Below are 12,735 nucleotides of genomic sequence, written 5' to 3' on the forward strand. Positions count from 1 at the left end.
TACTTGTCAAGGAAATAGCCACGTAACTGAAAGAGTTGAGCTGGCACGATTGAGTTTCAGGCTACCACCTGTGATTAAAGATGGTTCTCAATTGTAGCGAGTTGATAGTCTCAGCCAAGCCACAAATGACTGCACACACCACTCACTCTTTGAGAGTACTCTTTGATCACACGAATACCAGTCATCCTTGCAGTGGCGGCTTTTGGCTCGCCATCGAACAAAGAAGGTCACTGCATTGCGCACTTTCAGATGCGCTTCTGCGGCCGTCGGGAATTCTCTTCTGATATTAGGAAGCCGCGTGAGCTATGCACTTGTAAATATAGGTTTCAAAGAATTTATATTCTTTCGGTCTTTCGGTAAAGTCACGTAGAACAAAAAAAACTACGACGTTTCGATCGCAACACAAGCAATCGTCATCAGGAGTAAAAAAAAGAGAACGAATTTCTTTACAATTGCTTTTTGTGTTTAGTTTGTTGACCCAGGGTTTACGGTTAAGTGAAATCGGTTCCACATAAAGAACCAAAGGGTAAAAATAATTTGTTTCCCTGATTGTAAAAAGGGCTACAGTGTGAATGGGTTTTTTTGTAATTGGTAATGTCCTGCATACATTAATGAGCGATCAGCTGCTAAAATCAAAGCGATTAGCTTATGTAAACTGGCTCATCTGTGAAAACACCATCAGACCACTTAGTACATGTAATCTCTACCAAGCCGGGCTCCAGCTGTGGGGCTGGAAGATGGCAATATAGCTGTGTTGTGTGAGGGACCACTATAACCGTGATATACACTGCCAAGGAGGGTGAACTTGGGTGGAGACCAAAGTGATATTGTGTGCTGCAGGGCAGTAATACTACAGCCCTCTTGATTGTTGTATGTTTGTTGAGCTTCTTTCGTAAAGTGCATAGCCGAACGCGCTAATCAGAGTTGTGGGAAATCTGTAATCTCTGTAATCTACCTGGGAACTTCCAAATTAGGGGTGCAACTCTGACTGGTGCCTCTAATATTAGCAAGTACAACAGTAGTTGTCTTTCAAGTAGTTCTGAGAACAGAGCTAGTGTGCATGCATCGCATGATTGCGGTAAAGGTAAGCGATGGTTTTATTTCATTGATTTGGGATAACGGTAAGGTACGAGTTAATGCCTCGCCCGCCAAAGGTATTTCTAAGTTTGGTAGCAGGGTGGCACAGTGGTTAACACTTGTGCCTCACAGCAAGAAAGGCATGGGTGTGTATGTTCTCACTGTTCTGTATGGGTTTCCTCTGGGTTCTCCAGTTTTTTCCCCATGTATATAAACAACTGGTATTGTCAAAAAAAATCAATATATTGCAAAATTACCTGCAAATTATTCATTTGGGATTACACACGGCAACATAGCCTCCTCACCGAGTATTGAGACTCGGAGTCTTGAGACTCGGTGAGGCTTTCCTGGGTAAACAAGCATCATCACAACAACAATAATACATTACTTGGCCCTCAGGAATTAAAAGATCCCTTATCAAGACACGTACACAAGTGTTTTTGTAGTTTTTTAAAAGCTCCTGGGACAAATAATCACTGGAAAATGTATCAGAATAGATGCAGATCCATGGTACCATTGTCCTTCAATCTTATTGGTGTCAGGGGCTATTCTCAGGATCGCAATTCAAGATTGGACTTTTACTCGCTGTCGCAAGGCACCCGAGGAAATAGTTTTTCACCTCGGAATGGGAGAACTTGTTTATAGAATTCCTTGTAGATGGCTGAAATGCACAAAGGGCAGTGTAGGAAAGGGGAGTGGGGGGCGGGGAAGACACATTTATTATTAATGCTTACGATTGCCCAAGCTGTAAACAACAACAACAAAAACTTGCAACCGATTCAAATTGTGAAAACATTGTATGGTTTGTTTAGTGACTGAAGGGCTTGTGTACCGTACAAATGCTCTACGTAGCATAGTGATTTAACATCCCTTTGTCAATCCAATGCTGGATGAAGATCTCCCCATGCTGTGTAGGTCATGGGGGATATTTGACCATACTTCACCAAGTTGGTTCAGTGCAGGTACAACAATGAATGTTGCTGAACTACCCTCTGCTTTTTAGCACTCAGCCTCGCAGTCTGCAGCATCAAATAACCTTCCGTGTATGTTTCCCATCCCAGCACTGTCCAGGCTACACTCCTGCTCAGCTTCCGTGATCTGATGTAATCGGGTGCATTCCTGGGTGATTTGATCATAGGCACCATGAAGTATAAATCCACAAAAATCGCCGCAATATGCAATCCACTTGCATAATTTAACCAGCCAGGACACACGTACTATACAAAGCAGTGTTAATGTCGTCAGCAGTTTTTAATTTTGCTTTCGTCTATTTCAGGGGTCGGCAACTAAATCAACAAGAGGAGCCATTTTTTTGAATTTGGTAAAAATAACTCAATATTTCAAGAGCAGCAATGCATGTGGATATGAGATGGTGGTTCCTTAATAAATAACGTCTGGAAGTGGTCCTTAAAGAGCCACATGCGGCTCCGGAGCTGCAGGTTGCTGACCCTTGGTCTAGTTTATGAAACTTGTAAGATTTAGTCTTTGCCTAGTCTGTCGATTTCGTTAGGTAATTTTCTTAGTCCTCGCCTAGTGAACGAAAACAGCCCGTTCTACTCTGAAACACAATATTCACCTCAACCCTCATCCCCTGAAAAATTACAGGTCAGCCAATCAGTTAACTCAAGTCAATACTTTAATATGTTGTGGTTCACACGAGAGAGGCAGAGACTTCTTTGGAGGCAACACATTTACCATTTGACTGTCTTTTCTCCTTGTCTGGTTCCTTGTGCTTCTGAGTTGATCTCTCTCTTGGACAGCGAACAAAGACTGTGCGGCACATTACAAGTTGACATTATTATGATTTATAGCCAGTTAACATTGTTGGTTTTCCTACGGAAGTCTGGTCTGTAATAACGTTCCTGAAATATATGAATATCAGTCTTCATTCCTCTCATGGTAGTCGGTCACACTTTGGTCTCTGGTCGCAGCCATCGGTGACACAGATAAATAAATAGCCACTATGCGCCAACGAATATTTTTGTCAATGAAGCTTGGCACAATATTCGTCACTGAACTAGGAAACAAGCAAAACAACTACAAATGTGCCGATGAAAAATGGAAGTAGTACGTTCGGAGTGAGCCTAAGTGATAGGTGAAGCAATGTAGACACGAGGGAAAAAACAGATGTCACTGATGCTGTTGTTAAAGCAAACGGAATACAAATTGGCAGTATGCGTCATGACAACAACCGACAAGAGATTTTCGCGGTTGACTACGTACAGTGCGAAAGAAGTTCAATATACATTCGTCATGCAAAATGTAATGGACTGTGCACAAGCAAAGCAGAGAATTCAAGGGTCTCACCGTTCTCTTGATGCGTTCAGCAAATTGTAGAAATGTGGTGAATACATTCGCAAAGCAATTGGTCTTTTTTCTAAATAATCTGCTGGCATTGTAAGAGTTAAGGAAGTGCATGAACTCTCCTTCGTTCATCTAAATAACAACGGCACACGAACAAAAAACATTGATGTTAAAATTATAGCGACGTGACAAATAGCCCATTGATTACTTTGTTTGCGCTCATTAAAAGGCATCTACGATTCAATAACGGTAACTTTTAATATTAATCACGCTAACAATGTCATAAACTAATAGATATAATGTCATATATTAATGTAGTAAATCATCTGATTAGCATGGTTGGCTACGTACTGTGCGAATGAAGTTCCACATACATACAGGGAATCTCTTGACACATTTTTCAGGAGGGTCCTCCATTGGGCTGTTTGGACAATGTATATGGAGCATTTTGTCGGTGGGAGTAAATTGTAACACCTAGAGATAGCCCATTCAAAAGTGGTGTAACACTGAAAGGACCCACTTTGCTATATAGCTCTCTCTTGGCCACCTCACAGCCCTTCAGGTTTCAGAGTTTGACAGGTATTTTCGTGATCCACCAACCATGAATCACAGGCATGCACCATCACACCCAGAGTAGGGGCCATACAATTGATGTACATCCATTGTATATATAAAATATAGATGGGCAGTATATTGTGCAAGTTTGTCTGATAAAAAACCGTGATCAACTATATTTTGAAAAAGTTAGGTAAAAAATAACTACTTTTTAAGAATTAAATAAACACATTTACACACGTACTTTTGTCTCTCCACGTAAAGAAAAAAACGTGTGCAGCTTATTCTATTATTTGCCTTTTGGGTCTCATCAGTGTAAAATATTGCTCAACTAAAGTGATGTAATTGATGGAATGGTCAGTGCTCAATATTACTCAACTAAAGTGACATTAGAGGGGAAAACAATCACTGTAATATAATAAGTATAACCCGTAAAAACAAAGTTTTTCACTATAAATCCTTTATATGCGTAGCAGCGAACTTAATATAAAGGATTTAAAAATATATTCGCTTGTGGGGGACGCAGAGATCGATCCCGCGACCTTTGGCATGGGAAGCGAGGGCGTTACCAACTGCGCTACTCCGCCACGGCCTGTGGAGGGGTTACGCTCTGGGCTCTTATACTGTGACGTTCAGCCAAAGATATGAATGAGTTATATTTGAATATATGTAAAATAATTTTTTTTTGCCTAAAAAGTGTAACATTTTGGGAATTTTTTTTCACGAACATTTATTGTCTAGCACAACGAGTCTGTGTGGAAAATGTCAGCTCGATTGGATCACGGGAAGTGGGTTAAAAAACGACCGAAATATTTGCACGGTCGTAAGCAAGCACGCAAGCAAGCAAGCATGCGAACTTAATATAAAGGATTTAAAAATATATTCGCCTGTGGAGGACGCGGGGATTGATCCCGCGATCTTTGGGCATAGGGAAGCGAGGGCACTACCAACTGCGCTACTCCGCCACGGCCTGTGGAGGGGTTACGCTCTGGGCTCTTACACTCTGACGTTCAGCCAAAGCCATGAATGCGTTCTATTTGAATATATGTAAAATAATTTTTTTTTGCCTAAAAAGTGTAAAATTTTGGGAATTTTGTTTCACGAACAATAATTGTCTGGCACAACGAGTCTGTGTGGAAAATGTCAGCTCGATTGGATCACGGGAAGTGGGTTAAAAAACGACCGAAAGATTTGCACGGTCCTAAGCAAGCAAGCAAGCACGCGAACTTAATATAAAGGATTTAAAAATAAATAAAGTGGTAAAAAAATAATTAAAATATGAATAATTAACATAAAGTGATTAAAATAATAAAAATAAATTCAATTAAAAAATAATTTAAATAAAGTGATTAAAATAATACAAATAAATTGAATAAAAAAATAAATAAAATTAAGTGATTAAAAAGAAATAAAGTGGTTAAAAATAATTAAAATAAAGTGATTAAAATAATAAAATAAATTGAATTAAAAAATAAACGTGATTTGGGGGCAAAAACGTGATTTGGGGGGCAAAAACGTGATTTGGGGGCAAAAACGTGATTTAGGGGGCAAAAACGTGATTTGGGGGGCAAAAACGTGATTTGTGGGCAAAAACGTGATTTTGGGGGCAAAAACGTAATTTGGGGGCAAAAACGTGATTTGGGGGCAAAAACATGATTTGGGGGCAAAAACGTGATTTGGGGGCAAAAACGTGATTTGGGGGCAAAAACGTGATTTGGGGGCAAAAACGTGATTTGGGGGCAAAACCGTGATTTGGGGGCAAAAACGTGATTTGGGGGCAAAAACGTGATTTGGGGGCAAAAACGTTATTTGGGGGCAAAAATGTGATTTTGGTGGCAAAAACGTGATTTGGAGGGCAAAAACGTGATTTGGAGGGCAAAAACGTGATTTGGGGGCAAAAACGTGATTTGGGGGGCAAAAACGTGATTTGGGGGCAAAAACGTGATTTGGGGGCAAAAACGTGATTTAGGGGGCAAAAACGTGATTTGGGGGCAAAAACGTGATTTGGGGGGCAAAAACGTGATTTGGGGGCAAAAACGTGATTTGGTGGCAAAAACGTGATTTGGGGAAAAAAATAAAGTGATTAGAATAATAAAAATAAATTCCATTAAAAAATAAATAAAATAAAGTGAATAATAAGTATTACCCGTAAAAACAAAGTTTTTCACTATAAATCCTTTATATGCGTGGCAGCGAACTTAATATAAAGGATTAAAAAATATATTCGCCTGTGGAGGATGCGGGGATCGATCCCGCGACCTTTGGCATGGGAAGCGAGGGCACTACCAACTGCGCTACTCCGCCACGGCCTGTGGAGGGGTTACGCTCTGGGCTCTTATACTGTGAATGAGTTCTATTTGAATATATGTAAAATAATTTTTTTTGCCTAAAAAGTGTAAAATTTTGGGAATTTTTTTTCACGAACAATAATTGTCTGGCACAACGAGTCTGTGTGGAAAATGTCAGCTCGATTGGATCACGGGAAGTGTGTTAAAAAACGACCGAAAGATTTGCACGGTCCTAAGCAAGCAAGCACGCGAACTTAATATAAAGGATTTAAAAATAAGGACAAAGACCATATCACCTAGGCTACGTCTTATCCTATCAGACCTCGGAAGCTTAGCAGGGTTGACCCTAGATTCCTCTCCGATGGGTGACCACTATGTGCACAAAACAGGTGCAGTAGGTATTGTGAGCAGTAGAGGGCAGTGCAAAAAATCCATCGCTATTCTGTAGTGCTCACACCTTCATCAACCCGCATTGACCATCGTGGTGAAGTATGGTCAATGACCCTCATTGCTTGCAAGGCATTGGGGAGGATATCTGGCTGTACATGTACAAACATATATTGGGGCAATGCTAAAACGTGGACCAACTCCGAAAATGTAAAGATACCATTGTCTGGTAACGCAAATTAAACCATAACGAAAATACAGATGCAGGTTCTTACTGTAGTGCCGCATTCCAAATCGTTTTTTTCTCGGTATAGCTTGACGGATTCATTTGCCACTTTGCACTGAAAACAAAAATGCCCACGCACACACGTAATATTTTCAACATCATCAACATTCATGATCGATCCACTGCTTGATGAAGGCCTCCCCAAACCACCACCGTCCCTCAATTTCCTCCAGAACATGACCTGATTTTCATCCCTTCTCTGGCTGCCAATCTATCGTCAGTCTGGAATACTGGCGCACACCAAATACAGTATGTTCTCATATAATACGTGTTTTCATAAAGCGATGAATGTATTAGGGAACACATTTTTATAATGCGGATGCGTATTGGATATAACGCGATTGAGGGAACAAAACTACGTCGCACGAGCAGGAAGCAGCGGTTGTGCGGCTGCCTCGGCGTAGGATCACACAAGGCGGATCGCACAAAGCGGATCACACAAGGATCACACAAGGCGGATCGCACAAGGGGCGGAATGCTGCTGGATTCTTCGAGATGCTACCCACGCGCCTCAATCTTTGTTAAGCATGCGTACGCATCTCACGTGTTATCACGGACTGTGCTTTACCCTATATTATATATTATTTATAATAAGGACATTTTTCCATAACGCGATGTTCTTCAGGAACGCAACTACCGCGTTGTAGGAGAACATACTGTATGCAAGTGTAAATTTAAGCCGTAATCGGTTGTGCTTTTTGTCTGAAGTTAAACACAAACTGACAAGCCAGCCAATTAACCGAGCCTCAATTCTGTTAGTAATGCATGCTTTCACACGCACACACGAATTGTACTGGTATAGCATACAGGCGTGCAGCCGCTGTGTTGGTGTCTTGGGGTCCAGACACCCCCAAAATGCTTAGACATGGTTAAACATGTTGTTTGAGACGTTTAGACATGGCTCAGGGACACCTACGACATTTCGACAAAATCATGGCATTTTTACCCAGACCCAACAATTACCCAAGCTCTGCATTCCTCTTTATATTTCGATGTCTTCATCAAATTAATGGGTGTTTATACACGTGGGAGCAAACCGGAGCACCTGGAGAAAATCCAAGCATGTGAGGGGACACCAAGCTATCCCAAACAAAATGTTATAAATCTGCACTATTATGTACTGTACCGCCTTCTCTCGGCAAGCCAGTATATTCGAATAAGAATCTTTATTTATACTGGAGGAATCCGATGAGCTATAAAGCTCGTTTTCACAGATATCCAGTATGTGGCACTGTGACATATGGCACCTCGGCACGCATGGGAATGGGTTTTTCCAACATTTGTGTGATCCACCAACCCCCGCCGCCTCCATCGTGATAGATTACAAGCCATGTGCGTAGCCACCACTGCCTAACGAAATAACATCAATGCCGATCGTGCTGAGGATGGAACATTTATCTTGCACAGCAGTTGCATGAGCAGGAGTAGGCTCAGCACTGAATCAATGGCGGGTAGTAGCATAGAATGTACGTAATCATGCCGTATAACTCGTCTTATCCTGACGAAGCTGGAGGGAGGGGGGGGCAAGCTTTGTGGATCCTGATTGGAATTGACCCAATAACCACCGTGACCATTTGCTCATGAGCCACTTGTGATGCCACCGCAACGGAGCAGCTCTGCTGGGGCTGCTGCCCCTTTGCAAACCCCCCACACGGGCGCACACTCCCCCCCCCACTGAACACCCACCTGCACCACGTAGGACCTCGTGGGGGAATCACCTGGCCCCTGGGTTTTCACCCGAGAGTCCCCTCGTGGTGGGGGGGGGGGGGCTCCACGGTTTCCCGGGGCCAGGGAATTGGCAGATTTCCCCCAGGTTAAATTGCACTGCGGCACCGTGGACTGACCTAACATCGTATGGCCACGGCGAAGCCCGTCGGGCAACCAGTCAGAATACAGCAAGAATAGAGTAAGAATACACACAAGGGAAGGGAGCCGAACTTCCAGCGAGGAGCGGGTTTTGAACCCGGTTGTGGGGGCATGGTTAATAACATCTTTCCAATGATTATCATTGGAAAGTGATTATCATTGGAAAGATGTTATTAACCATGCAAAAAAGATTTAACTACACATATTTGGAGCATTCCTGGCAGCGATTTCAGCCGCACCACCTCTACATAACAATAGGCTCAGTCAACCATTCTACACAACAAAGACTAATTTCCTGGCAGCGATTTAAGCCGCACCACCTCTAAATAATAATAGGCTCAGTCAACCATTCTACACAACAAAGACTAATTTTCTGGCAGCGATTTAAGCCGCATCATCTCTACATAACAAAAAGGCTCAGTCCCTTTTACATGCACCTTTACATCATCCGCACCTAGTTTACACAACAAAGGCTCTTTCCTAACAGCGTGCTTCAGCCGCACCGAACCTCAGAAATAATATTCAGGGCCTACCTTGGCTCCTCCCACCCTCAACCAGTATATATAAAACACGGTTTTCTTGGAATTTCTCTCACTTGATACAGCTATCGTGCTGTGACTGTTCCACCTGAAGACGGAAGCTTGTGTTGCCTCCGAAACGTCGTGATTTTTATTTTTATTTTACTTTTATTAATTAAAATTTTTTACCTACGTGACTTTACCGAAAAAACCTAAGAATATAACGGTGAAGATTTACGAGTGAGTTGTGTGGATTAAGAATTGGTCTGTGCTCGGGTACCATGGTGGCGAGATGTTAACTGCCTCGCCTGGTATACAGGAGGTTGTCGGTTTTATTTGGAATTTGAATGTTCTCCCGTGGTGAAGTAGATTTTTCTCCGGGTCCTCCGGTTTTTCCCTCCACATTTAGAAACCTGCATTTAAAGTATTTAGCTGTTATACATTTCCAATGATAAGCCACTTAGTTGAGCTATCAATTGTGGCAGGTTGATTCTGAAAAAGAGCTATTTAGCGCAGTGGGTGTTACCTGGTAAAATAAAAAAAGTTTCATTTCGAATTAGAATCCAAAGATGTACAGGATCAACGGCCAGTGACTCGATTTCTTACCCCACATTTTTTAGGACAGTGGTGACTTCCTTATTTTCAATACGCTTCTAAGATAGTGCATACAGTACCGGATGCTGTAAAGCCACACGGCCATTGTAAACATGTCAAATGAAACCATGAACGAGCAACGTGAACTGGAATAGGGTCAAACCCGCGCCATTTGTATTTCTCAAACTCGCGAACGTTCTTACGGCAAGGGTTGGATCACCTGGACAGAAACAGGCCGGCGCGGTGGTAGTAACGTTCGTTCCTCGTAGCAAGCAGGTCCTGTGTTCAATACCCAAATCGGGTGCCTGTTTTGTGTGGAGTTTATACGTTCTCCCCCTCTTTTGCATGTGTTTCCTCCAATTATCTGGTTTGCTCCAATAGCAAAACAAAAACCTGCAGTGTTACTGGTATTGGCCAACTATTAAACTATATATATAAAGCATTTTTTAAGGCCCACTGAGCTATATAGCTATTTTTCAGAAACGACCTGGCCACACATTATAACAGCTTAACGCAGTGGCTTATCGTGTGCAAATGTGTCGCAGCCAAATGCTTTAAATGCATGCTTCTAAATGTGGAGGAAAAACCCGAAGTAGCTGGAGAAAAATCCACGCGATCACAGGGAGAGAGACATACGAACTCCAATGATAGAGCAGGCGTCAGGGTTGTGATCCAATCCACGACTTCCTGTATACTAGGCAAGGTAGGTAACATCTAAAAAAACACTTGCAAATTACTCAATTGGGATAACAATAACATCCGCTCCTACTGAGAAAACTGACTGAAAAAGTATTGAGACTCAGTGGGGCTTTACTGGCTAAATAAGCGAATTAATATAAAAAATAAGTCAAATTCTCTTACAGTCGTAAATCCAAAATTAAGCCTATTTCTTCGTGCCAGTGTTGTCGCATATGTATCTCTGAGACAAAGTGTACGTTGCCTTAAGTCTGGAACAAGAAATATACTATGCATGGACTGAAGTGCCTAAAGAACACCAGTTATATAAAGGGACATGGTATACAAATTATACTCATAGGTCAGACAGATGCGTCCAGGTATATACTCGCTTTAATTCCATCTATAAACACCTTGCACATTAACGTATTCATTATCAATCATAACGCCCCCCACGAAGTGGTGGGTTAGAGATGCAAACTCGTCGGGGTTGTCTGTCCACCACACTCGCCACTGGTGTGGCTGGGAATCGAACTCACGTGACAATTCGGCTCGGTGTGTTCCTTTCCAGTAATCACATATAAACGCCAGCAGTATGCATGCCGGACCATCTTTGTCTCCCCAAGACTGATATTCATACACCCGGGGTATCAATGCCGTATATTGGACAGCGCTACCCACTGCGACACCGCTCCCACACGCATCCAACAAAGAGAAAGATGCCCCATATAACCAGAGCAGAACGTTAAGACAAGTGCTGTCAGCAAGCATCTATCTAGGCCGGCGCGGCGAACGAGGGTGAGGAGAGAAAGGAAGGGTTATGTGGCCAGCATCACGCTCGACCGCCTTTCTCTCCCAGTACTGATATTTACACAAGGCACCAGGGTACTCATTTAATTTTAAGTCGAGTGGGGGGTTTAGTTATCACTGGCTACTGATGTTGGCCGTGAGCGTGAATGAAACTCAGGTCACCGTGTTCGTTAGCGCATTACGCTAACCACTGCGACACCGCTCCCCACACAACAATAAATGCAAAGGTCGCCTAATACCCTTAGTAGACTGATGGGGAAAGTGCTGTTAGTCAGCACCTATTAAGGCCGGCACGGCACACGAGGGCATGGGCGAGAAGAGCAACACCACGCTCGGCCACCTTTGTCTCTCCAGTGGTCATGTTTAACACACACTTCAAGTATTTATTTAAGGGTGAGTCGACCGAGGGAAGCCTCAAACCCGGCTCAATTATTCGTCACCGATGTTGGGCGGGAGCAGGATTCGAACTCGGCTCGCCGGGTTCAGAGCTCAGTGCGTTAACCACTGTGCCACCGCTCGCCATTGTCACGGCAGCGACACATCTACTGCAGTACACACTACCGTATTTAGGTACGCTGCATTGGCAGTGGTGCGCAGGAATAATAACATAAACAAACTTAACACATTTGTCAATGACAACGTGTGGTCCGAATTGAAAATATATATGATAGGCGACCTTTGAGGCAATGACCCTTAACAATGACACATACATAGAGAGTGAGGCCATAGAGTAAGATAATATAGACTGCACATTTTGCACCACGGGGCCTGATTGACTAAGTGACGAGAATTTACAAAATGTGTTTTTTCTGATTACTACGTTCTGATGTGAGCGTACATACGCACGAATGTGAGCGTTAGAAATCGACTTACCTTCTTGGCGGACGCCTGCAGCTCCGATACATCCCTGCAGTGGTCATTCCTGTCGCCCGGCATGGACATCGCCCGCAGCGAGAGGAGGATGATGCATGCGAGCGACTGGTGACCCACACCTACGTTGAACGAGACGCGCGTTGTGTGTTTCCGCTCGCAGGAGCCACCCGCGCCGCTATATAAAGCGGATCAAAGCAGAAGCTAAAGGGCACCCAAATAGCTTAAGGGAAGAGGGGTGGGTTCTTGTAAAAAAAACAAGTTGGCGCCTTAAAACATGATGCCAAAAATACGAATAGGATTTTACCCTTTCTGGAAATGGCACAGGAGGTGATAAGATGTTTAAATACCAAATAGACACCTTTTGGAAGACATCAGATCTGCATTAACCACATACGTGTGGCAATACATGAAAACAAGCATGCTCTGATGAAACAACATGCATTGTCTTTGAAACTGATTGGCCTGCACTCGAGTCAGCCTTCTCCGTGGCCTTGTCTCACCA

The 12,735-nt window shown here is 43.0% G+C and overlaps 1 long non-coding RNA gene across 1 annotated transcript; it reads right to left on the reverse strand.

The window, feature by feature from the left end:
- Window positions 1-1,459: 1,459 nt before the first annotated feature.
- On the reverse strand, window positions 1,460-12,441 carry LOC144948394 (uncharacterized). The gene is made up of 5 exons (XR_013640155.1): window positions 12,234-12,441; window positions 6,887-6,952; window positions 3,385-3,513; window positions 2,773-2,847; window positions 1,460-1,738 (listed from the first exon to the last, which is right to left on the reverse strand). It is a non-coding gene; the product is annotated as an uncharacterized LOC144948394 (long non-coding RNA).
- Between the last annotated feature and the right edge of the window lie 294 nt (window positions 12,442-12,735).

Source organism: Lampetra fluviatilis, chromosome 49 (assembly GCF_964198595.1).
Source record: "Lampetra fluviatilis chromosome 49, kcLamFluv1.1, whole genome shotgun sequence".
NCBI lineage: Eukaryota > Metazoa > Chordata > Hyperoartia > Petromyzontiformes > Petromyzontidae > Lampetra > Lampetra fluviatilis.